The sequence below is a fragment of the Leptonychotes weddellii genome, chromosome 7, assembly GCF_054177405.1.
Source record: "Leptonychotes weddellii isolate Sample4059 chromosome 7, ASM5417740v2, whole genome shotgun sequence".
NCBI lineage: Eukaryota > Metazoa > Chordata > Mammalia > Carnivora > Phocidae > Leptonychotes > Leptonychotes weddellii.
In genome coordinates this window covers 29,383,202-29,398,112 of record NC_138375.1, presented here as the reverse complement: position 1 = coordinate 29,398,112, position 14,911 = coordinate 29,383,202, and the positions used below count along the sequence as shown (strand labels likewise).

The following is a 14,911-nucleotide window of genomic DNA, read 5'->3' as shown; positions in this document are numbered from 1 at the left end:
AAAAAAAAAAAAAAAACAGGGCTATTTTGAGTTATTGTATTTAATGCACTTAATTTATTCCCTGAACCTTATTAAAGAAAACATGGAAAATGTGAAAAAGTAAAATGTCTGTCAACTCTTCACTCAAAGCTCATCACTGGGAGTTTTTTGGTGAATTTCTTGTATCTGTGCATTTTTAAAGCAGAATTGTGATCCAAAATTCAACTGTTCACTCAATTTTATATTTCGATTTATTTCTTAATATTTTAAATTAAGTATTTTCAAGGGTTTATAAACCTTTTGTTAAGTTCTATTTTATACTAATATATAGGTATATAATAATTTTAGTAAATCATTGTCTTGTTGAACTTTGGATTGTACTTTTTTTATTACTGTAAATAATCCTGTGATGATCATCTTCATGCATAAAGAATTTTCCATAAATAGCATTATGTTCTAGTAGCTGTGGCCAGGAGTATGAGCATTTTCAAGTTCTTGATACATGTGAATAAATTCCTTCCGCAAAGATTGTAATCTCCCACAGCCTTGATAATAGTGCATCAGTATTTCCCCTTTTAATGAACTCTTGTCAGATTTGAGGACTTATTTATTTATATATTTATTTTGAGGGCAGGGTGGGGGGGAAATCCCAAGCAGGCTCCACACTCAGCATGGAGCCTGACGTGGGGATCGATCTCACCACCCCAAGATCATGACCTGAGCTGAAGCCAGGAGTCATATGCTTAACCGACTGAGCCACCCAGGTGTCCCTGAGGACTTATTTTTAATATCAAAAGGATAATTTTTATTCTATTTAAGATTCCCTCTACAGAGTCCCACGGTGCACATGTCTTTATGATTTTACTCCATTCACTTTGGCATATTGCCACAGCTACGTGTGAACCTTTCCTCACCGATACTACCCAGATGCAGTTGTTGATAGGAAGAAACAGGTTACTTGGCTTGGTTTGAATGTGTTGCTATGAGTGTACGATAGGGGCTGGTTGGAGTGTGCACTGTGGATTGCCTAATAGAGATGCTTGAGCCACCATGTCACATATGTGTTAGTATATGTCCTTATAGGTTGAGAATGTCCCCAAAGAGAAATTGAAGCTTAATTCTTTGGCTGGAATTCTTTACACAGGAGTTTGGGTATACAAACTAGAGAAAGCTGTAAAAGCATCTATGGGCATCTACAGGCTCCTAAAAATGGAGTTAAATGTTTTTTTTTTTTTTATGATAAAAGGCAATGTGGGCTCTTGGGATGACTTCAGTTGACTCTGTTTATATCTTCAAGCCACTTCCATATTCCATTGTAATGGTTGGATCCATTGTCACGCCAAAAGAGATGAAATATGGTTTTGGTTTTGGCAACGGGGTTGCTGGTATAGTCAGAAGAAATTTTACTTAGGGCCATGGTCAAATTGGGTGAAGCACTGGTTTTTAATGTATCATGAAAATAGACCAGATATCCATTAGAGTAGTGCTACGTGGAGAGAGAGAGTTTATAGAAAAATATGAGATACTCATTTTCAAGGCACTAGTCATATGTCACATCTTCTCTGAAGCCTTGTCTGGCCACTCTAACTCCTGTTTGTTCTCCTGCAGCACTTGGCCCCTCCCGCTTTTGTAGCAGTAACACTGCATTAGAGTTACTTGTTTACGTGACTGCTTCCCCCCTACCCAATTATGGTCTTGTAGACAAGATAATGTTATATATTGTATCCCCAAAACACTGTAGAGCCATGTAGTTCCTCATAGGGTCTGACATTCAGTAGGTGACTGATCATTGATTAGTGAATGATGGAAACAGGGAGATGTAGGAAGAAATGGCAAATAATCTTAAATGGATGTATCCTAAGAGTGTGTATCTTAAATTAGCTTTTTTAGTCAAAACAGATAATGTGGAAATGTGTTTCTCACTTGGTAGATGAGGAAGTGGGTCAGAGCAGAGGTAAAGTGACTTCCTCAAGTGTCACAGCTGACTCAAGCACAAAGCCAGGTTCAGCGTGTAGATACTTGTCAGTTCCATGTTCTTTTCAATCTGCCTCAATGTAATTCACTGTCGAATAGTGGATGAATATAAGTTATTTTCTGATTATGTGGGGAAAACACCCTGCAAAATAAGCTTCCTTCATATTATGGGGCATGTTGATTCCTTCTGGCATATTTTGGAATAATGCACATGGAAAAACACCCTCAGTCAGTGTAAGATTCACGGTATTTTGGGACTTCATAAAGAAGATTGAAGAACTGAATCTTCTCAGGGGAAGACTTTATAAAAATTGTAATGTTTTAGTGTTAATGTCACATGCTGATGACTTTTACTGAGTGCTATATTTGAACAAATGTCACACCTATATTTATACTTCATCATTTTTTGTGAGTTAATTAGTTGAGTAAACTCACATAATAACAAATAAAACTGTGTTTGACCCATTGTGTAGGAAGTGCTCAATATTTTTGTTTTTCTTTTTTTTCTTAATACAACATTATCTAATGAGATTTTTTTTCTGTCCTGAGACATTCAGAGGAAGCAATTGTAATGCTTTTTAAAAGTAGCTAGAAGAAGCAATTGACAATATAAGAGAAGTTATTTTGAGCAAAGGGAGGTTCCAGTAGAGAAAGTTGACCTACTATAAGCCAGTCAGTTCACACTCTTGACAGGTTGCTGTATCAGGCTTTGATGATTAGGATTCTATTGGGCCTTAGAGGGGGACGGTCCATTAAGTAAATCGTTCTCTTTCTTTCTCTCTCTCTCTTCTCCTTTCAAAAGTAGACACTGGAAGAAACCAGTAGAGGAGGGTCACGGGAGAACTAGGCAGTACTCCTGGTTTTTCTAGTCACTTAAAGGCATCAGGTAGACACCGTGGACACAAAAGAGGCAAAACCAAAACAACAAAAATAAACTTTTTATCTTCCAAGAACTGGAAAGTGACATCTGAGAATGGCAGTGGAGAGGGACTAAGGCAAAGAGCATGGGGGTGTGAGGGAGCATGGACCCATAAATAAACTCTGTATTCCACATGGGTTTCTGTCTGGTCTGTCTTCCATGTTTTCCATCCAGACAGCCTCCATGTCCTTCGGTTTCTCCATTAGTAAAAAGAAGATGAATGACAAAAGAAGGTTCCTTGCTTGGTCTTTTGGAATAAGATAAGGGAATGTGCCATTAGCTAAGATGTCCATTAATCTAACCATCACCATAGTTCTAGCTTATGGTTTTAATTAGCATTATTTTCTTTGATTATATTTAATTACCCTTATAAGCCCTAAGCACTTTGGCAGAGATGTGGTAGAGAAAGTTACTATAAACCAAATTATGATTTTTATTGCTATAATTGCAGTTGAATCCCATGACATCAATTAAGTCCTCATTTCTTATTTCCTTGGTTCATGTGATCATCATTCTAGGTATGTATAAAATCTCAGTGTGGCATAATTATGTAATTCCTTAAACAAAGGAGCTCTAGTATCCTGGTTAGGAGAGGCAGGAGTCTAAAACCTTGCTGGTTACAATACCGGAAGCATTGTGAGAGCCTAAACTGTGTCTTTTCTCCTTGTTGTTTCTCTACATCATGTAGCTCAGACCAAGGAACAGAAAAGAAGTTTAGTAAGTGGTTCCTATGGAGACACTGATGCTTGATATACCCAGTTACCTCCGTGTTCAATTACTGATGGTCTGTCGCAACTTGACAGGTAGGTTTAAGTCTACGTTCAAGTTTCAAATAGCACTGAAGTAATAAAATCTGCAGAATCAGAGTTCCAGGATATGTTAGGGTAATTACTCTTAGCTGCCACAACAAATAAAACCTTGACATTTCAGGGGCTTACCAAAGAAGTGCTTATTTCTTCTTATTACCTATTCCATTTTGCCGCTATAGAATTTGGAACATGTGGTTTCTGTGTTGGGTATGGGCGGGAAAACGGAGATGGTAGAGGTGCATTGGCTCTCAGTGGCCTTGGCCTGGGAGTGACATGCATTTCCACTCAGAGTCCTTGGGCTAGAATTAGTTATATGACCCCAGATGTACTGTGAAATATAGGGGAGTTTGTGGAATATTTGATGAGCACTAACTGTCTTTGACACATTAGGATTTCTGTGGAGCACTGGGGGTTCCACTGTAGCTTTAGGTACTGACCTGTGAATGCCAAATAATGTAAACATACAGATGAGCAAGACTTTTTGTTCTGTGGGAAATTCTTTTTTTTTTTAACTTAAAAATTTATTTTTTAGCAAAATAGAATTGACATGTAACATTATATTAATTTCAGATGTACACGATTTGATACATGTATATATGCAGTGAAATAGACACCACAATAAGTCCAATTAATATTTGTCACCATAGTTATAATTTCTTTATGATGAGAACTTTTAAGATTGCCCTTTTAGCAACTTTCAAATATACAGTATAGTATTATTAACTGTAGTTACCAAATTGTACATTATATCCCCGTGATTTATTTATTTTATAACTAGAAGTTTGTACCTTTTGATGCCCTTCACCCATTTTGCGTACCCACACCCCCTGCCTCTGATAACCACCAATTTGTTCTCTGTATCTAGGAGTTCAATTTTTTTTTTTTTAATTCCACATATAAGTGAGTTCATCTGGTATTTGTCTTTCTCTGTTTGATTTATTCCACTAGCATAATGTCCTCAAGGTCTATCCTTATTGTTGTAAATGGCAAGATTTTATTCTTTTAATAGCTGAATAGTATATATAATATGTATATATATATAGATATGCGCCACACTGTCTTCATCCATTCATTCATCAATAGACACTTAGGTTGCTTCCATATATTGGCTCTTGTAAATAATGCTGCAATGAATATGGAGATACATATATCCTTTTGAGTTACTGTTTTCATTTTCTTTGAGGAAATACCCAGAAGTGGAGTTGCTAGATCATATGGTAGTTCTATTTTTAATTTTTTGAGGAACCTCCATACTGGTTTTCACAGAGGCTGCACCTATTTACATTCCCACCAACAGTGCACAAGGGTTCTCTCCATATCTTTGACAACACTTGTTATTTCTTGTCTTTTTGATAAATAGCCATTCTGACTGGTGTGAGGTGATATCTCATTGTGGTTTTAATTTGTATTTTCCTGATGATTACTGATGCTGAGCATCTTTTCATGCACCCGTAGGCCATTTGTATGTCTTCATTTTTCAACTGGAATTTTTTGTTTATTTGTTTTTGCTATTGAGGTCTTTTACCTCTTCGGTTAATTTTATTCCTAGGTATTTTATTCTTGTTGTTGCAGGAAAGTCTTTTATTAAGATAAGTTAAACATGTAAGACAATTAAAAGAAGTCAGGTCATCCTTTTGCCATGTCATGGTTCTGCAGGATCTTTAACTGGACTCTTGCATGGAGTCCAACTGAAAAAATTATACAAGCAAGTTCCATTGTAGATTTTTAGTTGCAGGTATTCTTCTGTTCTATGGTTCTCATTCAACCTGTAGGATATTTTCTTTTTAATTTGGTATCTGTGTTAGTCTGCTAGGGTTGTCATAACAAAACACTGTGGACTGGGAGCTTAAATAACGGAAATTTATTTTCTCAGTTTTGGAGGCTGGGAAGTTCAAAACTGAGGTGCCAGCCGTTTTGGTTCCTGTGAAAGCAGACAGCCACCTTCTCACTATGTCCACGCATGACAGAATGAGCTGAACTCTAGGGTTTCTGCTTATAAGGACTCTATTGCTTTTAGATCAACGCCCTATATTTATGATCTCATTTAATCTTAATTACTTCCATAAAAGCCTTTCTCCAAATACGGTCATCACATTGAGGGTTAGGCATTCAGCATACGCATTTTGGGGGGGACATAAACATTCAGTCCATAATAGTGTCTGAGGCTTTCTTATAAGAAACGAGTTCCTCTTGCCTAAGGGAATGATTAGAACATAGGAACAGTTACCAAAATATCAAGCATCTTCCTTAAACCAAAAGAGAACCAAAGTTTCATACTGAAGGTCAATCTGGATTCTTTTGTTGTCCAGGACATTGAAATAAGCCTTAAGGAGGCTGGTTTAAGTTGTTGTTGCAATTTTTTTAAAGCCCATCTGTCAAGAATTTTGTCTCTTTTTTTCTTACTGACTCTAAGAGCTGATTTCTTGAATGTTGCTTGTGGTCACATTTCTGTACAGAATAGTTTGAATTACAGTTGTGTGTCTTTCAGCTCTAGGAACCCAAGAAGGGTATCATGTATTTCTCTAGATTTAGTTTCGAAGTTGTGCTCCCCAGAGACCATGTTTTCAGGTAAATAATTGTCATTAGAAATCCTTAAAGAAAGTCTTCAAATAATATGAGAAATTAATAGAGAAGTATTACATTATTTAACGATTACAACAAGTTACAATAAAACAGTAGATGAAATTGGCCACAGTTCCATATAACAACCCATGTCCGTCCATAGATGAATGGATAAAGATGTGGTACACACACACACACACACACACACACACACACTATGGAATAGTACTCAACCGTAAAAAAGAATGAAATCTTGCCATTTGCAGCAACATGGATGGATCTAGAGGGTATAATCATAAATGAAATAAGTCAGAGAGAGACAAATACCATATGATTTCACTCATATGTGGAATTTAAGAAATAAAACAAACAAAGAAAAAGATATACAAAAAACCCCAGACTCTTAAATACAGAGAACTGGGGGGTGCCAGAGGAAATGTGGATGGAGGAATGGGTGAAATAAGTGAAGGGAATTAAGAGCACTGAGTAATGTATGGAATTGTTGAAACATATTGGACACCTGAAACTAATATGACACCGTATGTTAATTATACTTGAATAAAAATATATAAAAAAAATTTAAAAATAGAATAACAATAAATGACTGTATATTAATATTTTAAAAAACCAGCATCATCTGAACCATTTCCTTATGTTGTAGAGGACTGGTTGGCAGCAACCTCATGTGCGTTTACTCATGGCTTAGTCTTTCATTTAGTGTGAGGTCAGCTGTTGTATAATATAGTTCACTGGGATTTCAGCCTTCCCTTACATCATATACCACATTATCATAATTGATGGAAGCCACCTTTAAAATACCAAATTATATGGCTGAAGGAACATCTTATCAAAACAAGTGCCTTGTGAGCTGCATGGCTAGTAGATGGGAAGATTTCCATTAATTTCCAGCCTTTGTTCTCACTTTACTTTCTGTTCTATCCTCATCATGTTCAGGAGGCTGCAGTCCCCAAAATGAGGGTCAGAACCCCCTGTGCCATCAAGCAAGAGTCAGAATTGCTTTACCCTCAGACACTTTTGCTTCTAAGGGGTAAAAGGCATTTAGTATTATATTAAAGCACCAATTAGGAAATAGTTGTAAAGTTCTTTGAGAAGGAAGAGCACCAATTGTATGAATTTAAGGAGATATTATCTTTTCATTATTTATAAAACACCTTGAAGTGTAATTATCCTTGTTTTTAGAGAATTTTGTTTGAATGCAACAGGATGTTGTGATTGTTTGAATTAGTGAGTGTTCTAAGAGCTATAATTAGGCTAGAGAAACCAGAGGGGGACATGATGGACTGGAAGCTTGGCTAAGGACTAGGACTTGAGAAGAGGCACACATAGAAGGACTGGATTGCAAGTGATTTCAGTGGTCTTCTTTCTGCCACTGGCTCTGGATGGCAAGAATATGGCAGAGAAAAGGAAACTTTCCTCACAAATAGCTAACTCTATAAATTTGTCAAAGGTATAGCATTCTCTTGGCCTCAGGTATTATAAGCACAGTGTAGAAGGAACATGGGCTTTGACATCAGTCAGTTCTGGTTGGAATCTTGACTTTGTTTCTTTTTTAAAAAATATTAAATATTTAATGTGTAAATATTAAACAACACTCTCCTCTACAAGCAGTGGACCAAATAAGAAACCAAATGGCAAATCAAAATATGTCTCAAAACAAAGGAAAAAGAAAACACAGTGTTTTAAAACCTATGGGATACAGCAAAAGCAAATGTGGAGTGAAATTTATGCTATCAATGCTTGCATTAAGAAAAAAAGTTCAAATAAACTACTTAACATTACACCACAAGGAACTAGGAGAAGAAGAAACCTGGCTGAAATTTAGTAGAGGAAGGAAATAACAAAGAAAACTCAGAACTAAATAAAATAGAGACTAGAATAAACAATAACATAACATTGAAACTGGACCAGTTTTCCCAAAAAATAAAATTGGCAGTGCTTTAAGCCAAATTTAATTAAGGAGAAAGAGACGACTCAGAAACCTAAATGAGAAATGGAAGAGAACAATACAACAGATAACCACAGAAATACATAGTGTGATAACAGATTACTACGAACAATTACATACTCGCAAATCAGATAACTTAGAAAAAGAAACCAGGTAATTCTTAAAAACACACAAGTTACCAAAATGCAATCATGACTCTTGAATCCAAGAAATAAGAAATCTTCTTAGACCAATAACAAGAATGAAAGTTGAATTAGGAATCAAAAATCTCCTAGCACAGAAAAGCCCAAGACAACATGGTTTCATTGGTGAATTCTACCAAACATTTAAAAAAGAAATTAATGGCAGCCTTTATCAAAATCTTACAAATAATGGAATAGAAGGAACACCTTCAAAATCATTCCATGATATCAAAGCAGGATAAAAACAATACAAGAACAAAGAAATCTAGTTTGTCTGATGTAAATATTACTACTATGACTTTCTTTTGACATCCATTTGTATGATAAATGTTTCTCCACCCCCTCACTTTCAATCTGCAGGTGTCTTTATGTCTAAAATTAGTCTTCTGTAGACAGTGTATAGATGGCTCTTGTTTTTTTTATCCATTCTGACACCATGTGTCTTTTGAGTGGAGCGTTTAGTCCATTTACAGTCAAAGGAATTATTGATAGATATGTGTTTATTGCCATTTTATTACTTGTTTTGTCATTGTTTCTGGAGATTTTCTCTCTTCCTTCCTTTGCTTTGGTCAAGGACTTTTGGTCTCTCCTTTGCACTTGAAGAGTCCCCTTTAATATTTCTTGCAGGGCTGGTTTAGTGGTCACAAACTCCTTTAGTTTTTGTTTGTCTGGGAAACTCTTTATCTCTCCTTCTATTCTGAGTGACAGTCTTGCTGGCTATCTTTGGCTAGCAGATTTTTCCCATTTAGCACTTTGAATAGATCATGTCACTCCCTTATGGCCTGCCAAGTTTCTGTTGAGAAATCTCCAGCTAGCCTTATGGGTTTTCCCTTGTAAGTTAAGGACTTTTGTCTTGCTACTTTTAAGATTTTTCCTTTATGGCTATATTTTGCAAATTTAATTGCAGTATGTCTTGGTGTTGGCCTGCTTTTGTTGATTTTGTTGGAAGTGCTCTGTGCCTCCTGGATCTGGATGTCTGTTTCCTTTCCCAGATTAGGGGAGTTTTTTGATATTATTTATTAAAATAAATTTTCTGCTCTCTTTTCTCTTTCTTCTTATTCTGGGACTGCTGTAATATGAATGTTACTACATTTGATAGAGTCACTGAGTTCCCTAAGTCTGTTTTCATGTTGCATAGTTTTTCTTTCTCTCCTTTGTTCAGCTTCATTATTTTCCTTTATTTTATTTCCTAGGTCACTAATTCATTCCTTTTCTCCTTCCAGTCTGCTATTCATTGCATCAGCCTTGTTTCCCAATTTCGTTTATTGTACTCTTCATCTCTGATTGATTCTTTTTTAACTCTTCTTTCTGTGGTAAGGGTCTCACTGTCTTCTATTCTTTTCTCAAGCCCAGTGAGTATCCTTCTGATTGTTGATTTAAATTCTTCATCAGGCATGTTACTAATATCTGTTTTGCTTAGATCTCCGGGGTGGCCTTATCTTGTTCTTTCATTTGGGATAAATTCCGCCGTCTTGGCATTTTGTCTAAGTCTCTGCCTTCCATGTGTTAGAAATGCCAGTTATGTCTCCTGCTCCTGAAAGGAATGGCCTTATGAAGAGGAGGTCATGTAGCGCCCAGGGCCTGGTTCTTCAGAGAGTGTCCCTGTGTGTGCTATGTGCACGTTGCTGTTGTGTTTGGCTGCTCTGTACTTTGGGCCAGTCATCTGCAGAGGCTCTCCTTGCCTGCTGTGGACAGTTTGGTCCTTGGCCTGAATGTGGTGAGTTTTAACTAGGCGTGCTCTGGTCTGCTTGTGAAATGAGACCTGACGCCAACTCCACCACTACTGAGGCCCTATAGAACTCTCTGGTCAGGAGACGTGCTGTGGGCAGGGTTTGTGCTGGTCTTCTGAGGAGGGGCTTGTGCTGTACTGGGACTGAGGCAAGCTTGACCGAGAAGGGCAATTCCACTGGAGCCCAGGGGGGTGGGGTTTGGTGTAAGTTAGCCAGTGTTGGTGCTGTGCTACTTCCCACAGGTGGCTCTGTGTTTATGGTGAGTGGTGGGGGAGGAAAATGGCACCAGCCAGCTCCTTTGTTCCCAGAGAGGGGTTTCCATGAACACTGCCTCTCAGGGAGGCACTCAGAAAAGAATGAATAATGTCCTCCTTGTGTGCCCCAGGCATTCTCGGATTGTTGTTTCTATGCCGTCTGCCCTCTCTCCGGAGCAGTACAGTGCCCTCCTGGCTCTATCTCAGCCAAACTGCTGACCTTTAAAACCCTAAGCTTTAAGCCTCACTGGTTGCAAGACTCGAAATTCAGCCCTTCCTGAATTTCGTCCTCCTACTCCACCACCATCTTGGAGACTTTGACTTTGTTTCTTAGGAGTTATTTTGATCCTGACTAATCACCTAACTTCTTTGATCTAGCTTCCTAATCCACGAAATGGGAAAAGTAATACATAATGTGTGGCGAGTACTAACTACTGGGAAAAGTAATACATAACGTGTGGCAAGTACTAACTACTGTGGCAAGTACTAACTACTGGGCCCAAATAATGGGTGCTCAATAAATTGTATTGATAATCATGATAATTTTTAGTCATATAACATGAGAAAAAGATGAGAAAGTTCAGCCTAATCTACAGTGACCTTTCTTTCTTTCTTTTTTTTTTTTTTTTTGAGTTGGGCCTTGCATTGTAATGGTTTCATCAGCTAAAACTCTTGGTTCTAACAGGTTAATTGGTTACTCCTTTAAGAAAACCTCTATTTGTATTTCAAGAGATATCCTATAGGCATTACAACAATTTTACCCAAAGAATGGCTTTAGTAGGAATTTCAAACAGAGTCAGGCTGGTGGAGAAAGATTTAGGGAGTATGACCTACTCTGGACTTTCATATGGAGGACAGTTTACATAACAAACAGCAGTGACATTTTACATTCAGAGTTTAAGAGTTTGGTGTTTGATGAGGGCATTAATGCAGTGGACAGGAAAGGACATAGTGCATTTATAAGTCAATTGTTGCTACATTAACATAAAGTATGACAGTACTAGTCCATTGTTGACGTGTAAAATGGGCTTTTCTACCTCCCTTTACAGCACCTCATGGTTTTCAGACTTAGACTATGACTATTCCAGAAAGAATGCAAAAAAATATTTATGAGTATTTTGGACACAATTTAATTTCCCCATTGATCTACTTATTTTTTTAATTACTGAAATAATGCATATTTATTCTAAAAAAAAAAACCCTTAATTCAGAAGTATATAGAATAAAAATTGAATATCCTTTACCTTAAAGAAATTTTAACTTTGAAAGTTTTTTGAAAAAATATTTCATCAACATTTCAGTTTTTATTGCCATTTGAAAGATGATGAGGGGCCTAGTGGCATCCTGGTGAAAGTTTATGAACTCTCAGCATTTGAAGTGTGCACACTGTAATCTCTGTTATCCACGGGTTCTTTCAGGATGACTCCTAGGCATAGTGACAGGACAGGGACCCAAGCTTCTGGCCTGGGAGCTTCCATACAGGTGTCAGGGATTTGTCACACATGAATGCAAGAGAGAGGAACCTCAAGTTTCCCTTTAGGAATAACCAACCTCATAACCAACCAATAAAAAAAATACTCCTGTAGAAGAAGCTGTGGTCACAGTGTAATGTATTTTGTTGTTGGGAGCAGTGCAGAGAGAGGGACTTATGGCTGCAGGGCCCTTTAAAGTGGAAAGGATGACATTAGGCTTTTAAAGTGGAGTTTCTGTCTGAGGTTCCATTTCTGGACTCGTCAGTGTGGAAAAGTAGCAAGACTTATAGGAAGTAGTGTTGATCATTGCCAAAGACCTCTGCTGAAATGATTATTGCTGAAAAGTATTTATAAAAGACCTATTAGAGTTCTTGTTTTCTGGCCAGCCGGAGCTTACAAGTTTCTCTCCACACCCATGGCAGCAGATGTTGAGGACGTGTATATAGCTGAGAAAGTGTTGAATGAATTTATGGATGTGCCATTGTATACAGGAAGGAATAAGTGTATGCTGGATGGTGGAATAACTATGAGAATAATTGAGAAACCTCATTTAAAAAATTCTTTTGTTATCTATTTCTTCTTTGTTCAAAGAAAGGATTAGGCCAACTTTTAGGGATGTGTTTCAGTTATCTACTGCAGTGTAACAAATCACTCTGAAATTTAATGGCTTAAGATAGTAGCATCTGTCTATGGACTGAATTCAAGTGGGAGGTTCTTCTGCTGGTCTTGTCTGGGGTTATGCGGCTTCTGTTATCTGAGGGTTATCTAGGGCTAGAAGTCCAAAATTGCTTTACTCATATGTCTGGCACCTCAGCTGAACTATCTGGACCAGATGGAGGCTGGCTTGGAATTCATTTCTCTCACTCCCTTCCTCCCTTCCTCAATCCCTCCCTCCTTCTATCCCCTTCTCCCTCTCTCTCTCTCTTCTCACAGTGTCTGCAGCAAAGGAGCTGGACCTCTTTACGTGGTGGTTTAGAGCTCCAAAGAGGGTGAAAGCAGAAGAAGCTTCCATATCTCTTATATAGGCCTAGGCCAGGACTTGCAAAGTGTCACTTTCCCCACCTTCTCTTGATTAAAGAGAGTTACAAGGCCAGCCTGGATTTCATGTCAGAGGGAAAGGAGACTAATTTCTTAATGAAAAGAACAGTCAAGAATTTGGGTCATCTTCATTTCACCAATATACAGGACATGCAATAATAACCTCTAAAAATTGCCATTAAACTTTTTGATTGAAGGGCAACTATCAGATGGGATATGTTTTACACCAACAGAAATGGTCTAATTTCAAGGGCCCCAAAAGGTCATCTTGCCAACTAGCGTGGCCCAAGGTTTAAGATTTTTTTTTGATCAGAGTTACTCATAAAATTTTACAATATTGGAGTTGGGAGAGAATTTGGAAGTCACCTGGCCCAACTGAATGTTTTTTGACAAAAACAAGATTACAGACATTGATCTGTAACACATCAGTGTAGCATATGGGCTAGCTAATTTGTTTATGTGACTAATTCACTATGACTTTAAGGACAGGGTCATGGGACAAATACATTTACATGGAAGGGAAAAATGTAGGAAAATATTCAGAGTATGGGATGTGTTCTTAACCTAGCAAGGCCCTACGAATGGAGATGTGCATGATAACACAGAGTGCTTAGAATAGAGCATAGATCAGAAAATCTGTAAGATATATTTTACCAAGCTTACAATTTTGCTCCAGACAGGAACTTAAAAGTGATTTACTACAACTCTCTTCCCATTAGTCAGAAAGAAGACTTCTTGAAGAAGTGTTTCAACATCATTGGAAATGAGAAGCAGCTTTCTCATGAACTGCTTGGTTAATATAGAGAAATACTTAATTTTCCTCTCAGAGGTTGTCTTTTTTCATACCCTTGTATAAGCTTGAGGTTTACTGAAAGATAAATCTTAGCTGATTCTCATCGTTGTCTTTCTATAATACGTCTTCCTTGTCTTCTTAGAAAAGGAGGGTGTTAATCGACTGATCTGAGATTGTGTTGATATTTTCAGAATGTATGTTTCTGGTGTGGGTTAGTATTCTAGAGTGTGTGTTTATCCTAATAGAGCCCAGCAAAGCCCAGCCTACCGGCCTTTGCCCCTGAGCTTGTTGAAACAACATGTCCTATTTCATTTTGTAGTTGTCCTTGTTAGCTGGGCTTAGCAGCTTTGGCCTTCTCATTTTCTGAAAATTATGAGTATGCTTTGAGGTATCGACATGCCTAAACATGTTCTCAAGGAAGCTTCCCAAGAGGAGCTTCATTGTGAAGCCAATACATTTTAGCTGAAAAAGGATAATTCTGTAAAAGAGGAAATAACAGGTAAGGGATTTCCCACTGAAAATGGTAAGTGAGGGATTCCCTCCATCCCCTTTTCCTGCCCCTGAACTGGCTGATAGTGTTGCTATTTCCTCTTTCCAGTTTCTGGCCTGTCTCCTCGTTGACCAGCCCAGTGTCCATAACAGGAGCTGTTCCCATGTGCACTTTCTGAAAAGGGTAGAGCTCCTTTTTGTAACATTTGTAAGTTCTTTTTGGGCCTGAGTAATTTTTTTTTTTCCGTCAGTATACGAGTACTGTGATCCTTGAACTTATTTAGAGAGAATTTGTGCATATAGTGGGTGTACTAAAAAAACCTGATTCAATTAAAAATTTTTTTTTCTTAGACACAGAATAATTTCAAATGATTCTGAAGTATTTAAAACGTCTTAGTATTTTGAAGAAAAATACTCGGGTCCTAACCTGTTTCTCAGTATCAAAGATTCATGGAGCTTGGAACTAATTCACAACTCTAGGTTCTGCTTCACTTGGTGCCCTTATGATTGAATTAGCTAAAATGGTAAGCATTTAATGAGTTGAGAAGACAAATTTCCCGGTCCGACGTGTGATATTTGCAAAACTTTAGATTTCTGTTTCAATAAACCTTAAACAGAAATTCTATGCAATTAATTCTATGCAGTGAATTTATGGGACTTTTGACTGACCAGGAAAGCTGGCATTGCTAATATGTGCCTCTGCTGGGGTATCATTTTTCTTTTGAAACTTCATTAAAGTGTAAC

The 14,911-nt window shown here is 37.5% G+C and overlaps 1 long non-coding RNA gene across 6 annotated transcripts in view; it reads left to right on the top strand.

Moving 5' to 3' along the window:
* LOC115940950 (uncharacterized) overlaps positions 1-14,911 on the top strand; it is a 104,980-nt gene that overhangs the window by 41,694 nt on the left and 48,375 nt on the right. For all 6 annotated transcript variants that reach the window (XR_014146895.1, XR_014146900.1, XR_014146899.1 and 3 more), the window contains exon 2: positions 3,561-3,675. This is a non-coding gene — a long non-coding RNA (uncharacterized LOC115940950). The remainder of the gene's footprint in view (positions 1-3,560; positions 3,676-14,911) is intronic.